We start from the raw sequence: 7,893 nt of genomic DNA, 5'->3' as shown, positions 1-7,893 counted from the left end.
GTACCCCTGAGCAACCGCTCACCTGGCCACCACCAACACTTCAATTCATATGTCCTTTTTTTTCCCCTCTTTTTGGGTCCCGACTATATGAGACAGCTGTAGCAACCTGTACCAACTGGTCCAAAGTCTTTCCTGGTTCCAAAACCAGTTTTTAGAGCTTCCTTTGTATGTCTGGAGCGGATTGGGTCAAGAATTTGTCTTTAAAAATGATTTCCTCCATCTGTGACCCTAGCTCAATATTAGTGTGTTTGTTAATGGCCTCCTTGAGCTTCTGTAGATGCTGACTCCAGGGCAATGGAAACAAGACAGAGGCACAGAGTCACACATGCATTCCACGAAAAGGCCAGCTTCAGCTCCCAGGAGTGTGCTTGTCCTCAGACTTTACTGTCTTGATTTAGAAGATGAGTACATTGTTGCCCACACATTATTCTATACGTTTCCATCCGTGTTCGGGAAAACACTTTAAATTGCTACTTAAGTTACACCACAATGACTGGGCTACAGCTTTAGCTCATTGGCAATTTTGGAAGCAATATTTTTGAAAGCTCTGGATGTCCCTGATTTCCGTTCAGAGATAAGTTGTCTCAGCAGCTCCCACACCACCAACTCCCACCGCACCAGGCTCTCTGTGTGCTCGTCGCCTTGGACGCAGAAGACCAGGAAGCGTTCCCTGCGTTCGTAGTCGCAGCTACTGGCGTCCAGCCCTTTGCGGATTTCCCGCATCATGTCACCGGGATCCATGAAACTAGTGGTTTTCATACTCCAGGTGAAGCGCAGGGAGCGAGGTTTTGCTCCTTCGTTCTTGTCCTTTTATTCAACGAAGACGCTGCGGCATCTTGTGAGTTTTGAAGTTAATTTACTAAAAAGATTAGTGGAACCTCTGCTTGGAGTCTGGGACAGTGGCGTAGCTTCGTGGGACAGGCTGCGGGAGGCCAGGAGCCGCTGGATGTTGGAGCTCGCCTTTCCCGGGCTGGCGGTGCAAAGTGCCCCTCGGAGGCGGAGTCCGCCCGGGGGCAGCACTGCTGACACTGCGGGTTGAAGCAGCTGGAGTTCTCTGATCAGGAATGGCGCTGTTCTCCTGGCCATTCTGGATCACTGAATGTCCGCTGAGGTTCTCTCACAACAAACCTGAGTATTCTGCCCGTGTCATCCCTCCAGATGCCGTGCCACTCCTGGGGGCAGCGGGGCTTTTCTTGCGTTCAGTAATATCCGCCTTGCTGGGATTACTTGCGTTCCCAAGCCCGGGACTGGCTGGAGCAATTCCCTTCCTCCCACAGCACTGCCACCTGATTTCCGGGAGGGAATTCCGTCTTCTTTGAGGTCACTATCTGCAGTGCTGGTCTCACTCCTCTTCGGATGTGCCACTACTGAAGGAATCTCTGGTCCAGCATGGTCACCATAAGGACTCTGCTGCTGGCTGGGATAAACGCTTCTCTGCTCTTTGTGGTGAGACTGACCCGGGCTATTGCCGAGGTCACTGCCCGGCCGCACCTTGGCAAGTGAAAGGTTTCTAGAACCGGAGATGTCTAGCACCGGTTCAACAAGGGGTTGAAGTTCATCTCCTCATGCCCTGCGGTGATCCACCTGTCCTTCACGATTTGCTCTAGAGTGCCTGGCTTAACTGGGTTTAGCACCAGGAAGCGTTTGAGAAGGTTTTCAGAGTCCGTGGACATGTGGAAAGGGATTCTGTATTTCCCTGGTAACACTCTGAGTTCCTTCAGATTTTGCTCTTCAAGGGACCTGACCCGCAGACTAGGGTGTATAGGATAACGCCCCCAGACTCTGGACTTCCTGCCCATCGGACTTCTTGCCCTGGAAGAGCCCTGGGGATCCAGTTTGGTGCCAAGGGTAAACTCACTGCTAAAGCCAAAATCTGCTATTTTAATGTTCATATCCACATCTACCAACAGATTTCCAGTCTTGAGGTCCTTGTGAATGATCGACTTTTGGTGGCAATACCACACTGCAGACACCATCTGTCTCAAGTTGGCTCATGCTTCTTCTTCCTTCATTCTTCCACGTGCAACCAGTCATAAACTTCACCTCCCCTTGCATACTCCATGATTAAGTAGAGTGTTTTTTCTGTGTCAGTGACTTCTAACAACTTCACTATGTTTGGATGATTTTAAATCTTCATTATTCTCACTTCTCTGAAGAGCTTTATTATTTTTTTTTTATTGCAACCTCTCTGCCTGTAAGGATGTGTCGTGCCAATTTCACTTTTGCAAAGTTCCCCTTGCTGATCCATTTCAACAGTCTGTAGTATCCGATGTGAGGTTGCTGATCCACACAAGAAGCTATGGAGTTTCTACACCGCAGTCCAGAGCGTCCAGAGCGCCCAGTGCGGAGGTGATTTCTTGTGGCCAATCTCCATGTGAGGTGTGCGTGGTGTGTGCAAGGTTCTTCATCACTGAGTATCTTCACTGTCTTTTGATGATTTCACAGAAGAAAAAATAAACTCCTAAATCTACTCAACTAGCAAAGCTAATAGATGCCTGTGGGTACCACTGGCAGACTTAGGAGAGGGAAGGACAAAGGAAGGGAAAGGGAAACAAGGAAAGAGTTGGAGATAAGAGGTTATCAAACAACCTCAAATGCCTTCCACAACAAAAGATGCTTGCCCAGTTTAAAATTATCCTTCTGAGTAAGTCTAAGAGCAGAAGGCAAATGAGAGTGTTCTAGGTCTACTCATTTCCGAGATTCTCATTCTAGAATCTGCTGTGCAGTCAATGCAGTCATAAAGGTACTGACTGCATAAAGAATGGTTATATACAATGCCAGGATTAACAGTTCTGGGTTAGGCTTACACAAACTTCATGTCAAACTTCTATCAATACAGATTTTTATGTCAAATGTCCATAACACAAACCCCATACTACTTAGACTCCACTCAAAAGCAACTGCCTATTAACAAGAAATACACATAAAACATATCCTGCTTTGTTCAAGCTTCAGCTTTGAACACCAAGATTCCTTCACTAGCCTACATAAGAAAACAATGCCTTCGCTAATCTACATAAGATTATATAAAGGCTGGGGTCATGGCTCAGTGGTAGAGTGCTTGCCTGGCTTGTGTCAGGCACTGGGTTGGATCTCAGCACCACATATAATAAACAAACAAACAAACAAACAAATGTATTATGTACATCTACTAAAAAAATTTTTTTAAAGAAACATTTTTTTTTTTTTTTTTTTTTTTTTTTTTTAGAAAAAGACCATATAAGACTAACCGTGACTGAGCAGTTTACGTGGCTAGAGCCCAGTGCTGAAGAACCCTAGGTTGAAGAAAGAATTAGATTCTGTTAGTTAGCTGTTGCTCTAAAGAAATGCCTGAAATTAACTTATAAGAGAAGGTGGTTATTTAGCTCATAGTCCTGGAGTTTCCAGTCTAAGACTGGACAGACTCAGAGAAGAAGAGGAACAAGGGGAAGAGAAGAGGAAGAAGGAAGAGAAGAGGAAGACTTAAAGACTCCCTTTGACTCACAGTAGCCAGCTGGGCATAACTAAAGGCTCATTGATTTGAGCCCTTCTTAGTCCTTCTATTTCACAATACAAAAAGTGATGTTTGTCCCAGTCATCCCTATCCCTGTCAGTATTCCAGTGTGGTTCTGTGACTTGGGTGGCTTGGTTACCATTAGGGATATCCCAGCTTCTTCCTGACATTGTCACCCTTCCTCCCTGAGATGTACAGTAATCATTTCCAGTTTTAATGGCCTTTTCTAGGACCCTTTGCCTTTCCAGGAAAGCCAGGGTTTGTTCTGAAAGTAGCATGACATCTTTCGGTGCTAAGTTATAAAAGTTAGATAGCTGTCGGAAGGTCTGAATATATTGTTCCAGGTTTTTAGTGTAACTACCTAGGTTCTTTTTTATATCCTTTGGTTCAGTCCATGAGATAGGAATGTGTATCATCTCAGGTCTTAATTCTTCTCCCAGCATTTGCATAAGGGGAAACATACCCTGGGTGAGGAGCCTCTTGTTAGTCTCCTGACCATGGGAAAGGTTTGCCCCGGATAAAGAGGACACGGTTTTAAGCATGATTCCATTGTCTTGATGATAAAAGAGGCAGGGGACTTGGGCTTGGGAACTGGAATCTCTTCTTTGGGTGAAGCAAGGTGGGCTTTCCTTTTCATCTGATGAAGGCTTATTAACTCCCATAAGGGATTTTTCGGGGGAGAGGGAGTTGGTTTAGAGCAGCATATGGCTCCCAAGGTCTAAGTGTCAAGCTTACAATTTTAACTAGTTCAGGTTGATCCCTCAGACAAAACAACAACAAAAAACAACCACCCCCCCAAAAAAAACAAAATAAAACAAAACAAAAAAACCCAAAAACCCACAATCGTACATAAGAGACTTTATTTACCCTCCAGTTCGCAGAATAGATCTAACTGTTGAATGGTACAATAGTTTAGAGTCCCCTCTGGTGGCCATTGTTCTCTGTCTTCCAATGGGTACTGAGTCCAGGCTTCAATGCAAAAGAAAATCAGGGATTTTTGTTTTAATGGAGGATCCAGCCTATCCCAATTTTTGAGCAGACAGAAGAGAAGTGAGCCTCAAGGGATTTTGGAAGAATAAGATCCCATCTGGAAACAAAAAGAGGTCTTGATGGGGGTTGCATAATCCCCATAATCACTCTTTTATAAATCCGGAGGGGTGTTGCTGGTCTGGAGTCAGATAGGGACTAACCAGGCCTACCCATGGCCTGTGGTCCAGATCCCTGATATTACTTTTTGTAACCAAGATATCTTTGATGTTTCCATTTCTTGAATACATGTATCTCTCAAAGTACAGCTGATGCAGAAGGATTGATGGCTGCCAGGAGGAAAAGGACTAGTAGAGAGGGCACCCTTTGGCAAACAATTTGTGTCACCTTTTTATCTAGGGTAAACACTTGCCAGCCCAATGCAAAGGAATTCCACCCATGAATGTGGTGTTGTAACCCACCTAGTCCTTACCTCCCAAAGAGCTGTGTAGACAAGTGAAGGAGATGGTCAACCACTATCATAGTTGCCTCTTCCTTTCCCCCTCCCCATTCCCTTTTTAGGTCTCTTATGCTTTTGTAAAAAAGGGGAAGATGATAGCTTAAATGTCTCAGTAAGGAGGAAGTTCTTCCATACTGGGACTGGTCTTATCTTCTTGCCATGAATAGCCACCCTGGCAGAAGGGACAAGAAACTAGTAGGAGCTTACATATGAAGACAGCATTCTTTCCCACAAAGAGGAGAAGAAACTGTACCAGTGTTCTCTAGCACAGTGGAATCTATCATTTTGTACCTACTCAGAAAGCAAAAGAAGTCAGTCTGGGAATTCAGCCATGCTAACCATGGCTGGGGACTTCCCCAGCCTCAGAGAACCAAAGAAGTCCAAGATCATCAATGGTCACTTTCCCAGGCTCATCAGACTTTTGACATGACTGTTATTGACCTTTGAGTTGGTGGCCCTTATCCCAGATGAGCCCTCAGTTCTATTACTGTCTAGGGGTCTCAGGTTCATTGTCTCTGCTCAGCAAAGAGTGGAAAAACAGGACACACAGATAGCAAGCAAGAAGCGGGTTTATTGTAAGAGCAAAAGTAATAGACTTCTCCAAGGAGAAGGGGCCCTGAGTTGGGAATCCCATATGAAAATACTGACTTGTTCTTCTCATAGGTTTTGAGCCTTCCTCCTTTTTCTACCTCCTTCCCTTTCCAAACTTCCCTTATTCTCACTCTTTGGTTTCCCCAAGTCTATTTTAATCCTTCTGTTGGATCCCCTGCTTATGTCCATCAGTATGGAAGTACACCCGATTGGGTCCCCTGCTCATGTCCATAAGCCCTTTCATCAGCGAGGAAGTTGACCTCACGGGGGACTCTCCATGGACTCTTACTGTCTGGACCCGCCCCTACCATTTTCATTGCCATCTTGCCCTGACTGCCTACTCAGTTCTAAATCTCCCTCAGAAGTAGGCACTGAGTGTTGTGGAATGAATGATTCATTCATTCAGCAAATGAATGAATCAATAAGCAAAAAGATAAATGCATTTGGCCAATATTGGATCCAAGTCAGTGCCAAAGAGCCTGGCAATTTCAGTTTTCTTAATAATCCGATGGCATCTGCAGGCTGAGCCTCTGATCACCAGCTTCCCATTAACCAAAGTGAACTGAATTTGATAGTGCACACAATCTGATCTTTGTTGAGGGGGTAGGACAAGCTTCATGCATTTTAGAAATTTTGGAAATTATAAGGAATAAATCCTACAGACTGCTTGAGAGGAAGGTGATCAGAATAGATTTTACTTTTTCTGACTCATGGGGAAGTCCTGCTCTGGCTCTCTTCCCAACCCTTTCACTATGGTCTCTATTTAGGAAGAGGGGACAGCAGAACCCACAGGCCTCCTGTCACCTCAGAACCAACCCTGCACCCCCGCATGTGGTGGGAGGCCCTGTAGCCATCATACATATTGGCTGGCACCTCTACCCCAAACGGTCTGGTTTGTACTTGGATGTTTAGGAGGACAACATAAATAAGAAAAACAAAACAACCAACTGGCTACATCCTGGGCTCAGTAAAGACAGTTCAGTCTTTTGTCCTGTATACATTAATATCCAGTGACCTCTAAAAGTGTTACTGGTTCCAGTAACAATGCCTGAAAGACTCTGTAAGATCTAAAATCTTCCTAGGGTCAATCATGGTTAGAGCCTTATACTTTCCAAAACTGGCATATGGACTTTTGTTTTCATAAACAGAAAATCTAAATGAAAAATTCATTTTAACTCTATCCCCCGAGTTTCCTGAGTTCATGCTATCACAAAATCTGGTTTCTTCTTATACAAAACAGGGTCAAAAACCTGTTAAATTTCTAAATCCCTAATCTAAAGAAATTCCATCTATACTTCATTATCAAATATGGTGTTTAGTATATTTTTTTCTTGAGTAACAGGAAAAAAAAGTAACAGAAAATATCCTAAAATGTGAATTTACATATTTTAGGACCATGCTAACAAAACTAATCACAATCTTTGAATAACTCCAAAATCATCCATTGAATTAAAGTAACATATGTCACACTTTGAACTAGGGGAGAAAATGTCATTGCTAAATGCGACTGGAAAGATTCTCATATCCATAGAAACACATTAAAGTTTAGTTAAAGTAGAAGAACAGATTTTTGAGAGGAAGGAAGGCCCAAAGACTCTTGGAACAAGATTTCCAAATTGATAAATAATCCATATTATGACAGAGCGCTTTAGCTGGTGTCTGACTTTGGGCCCAAATAGGACTGGCACACATCTGGATTGATCTGGTGAAAGGTAGACATATCTTGGAATGAACATAAGTTTACATAAGAATTGCAGTTTGTGGCTGAAAGAGCAAGAGAGTTCACGTGTACAAAAGGGAAGCCACTAGGAACAGAGGCCAGTATGATGTCACTGCCCCAGCAGATGGTTAGACATGAGAAACCCAGAGGTCACCTGCTATTTGGTGAAATGGACATGCTGCGAGGAGAAAGCAGAGCTGATAGGAAACATGGTGGACTGGAAGCTTAACCTCTCTTCACGTAGATGTCACTTCTCCACTCTGCCATTTTCCCACTTGTTGTAGAATTGGTTTGGGCTAGATGATCTCTGTGGAGTTTCCAGCTGTAATGCTCTCTGGCTTTCAGAACTGTGAGCAAAGAAAGAAATGAATGTGGTATGCTGGAACATCAAGACCAGAAAATAAGTGGGAAAAAGAAAAGCTTGGGAAAGAAATAGCTGGGATGTTTCCTTTATCGAATGCAAGCAGGTCCTGAATGAAATCTATGTCGTTGGACACAGATAGAGGGCAGCAGCAGCAGAGGAGTGGTGGATTTCTGTCATGTCTGTAGATTCCCACAGACTCTTGTTTCCATGGGAATGAGAAAGCAAGGCTGCTTCCAAAC

The 7,893-nt window shown here is 44.0% G+C and overlaps 1 pseudogene; it reads right to left on the bottom strand.

Annotated features, from left to right (window-relative positions):
* Positions 1–498: 498 nt before the first annotated feature.
* On the bottom strand, positions 499–2,378 carry LOC124994680 (MAP/microtubule affinity-regulating kinase 3-like; annotated as a pseudogene).
* Between the last annotated feature and the right edge of the window lie 5,515 nt (positions 2,379–7,893).

The sequence above is a fragment of the Sciurus carolinensis genome, chromosome 10 (assembly GCF_902686445.1).
Source record: "Sciurus carolinensis chromosome 10, mSciCar1.2, whole genome shotgun sequence".
NCBI classification, from domain to species: domain Eukaryota; kingdom Metazoa; phylum Chordata; class Mammalia; order Rodentia; family Sciuridae; genus Sciurus; species Sciurus carolinensis.
This window is presented reverse-complemented; position numbering and strand designations above follow the sequence as displayed.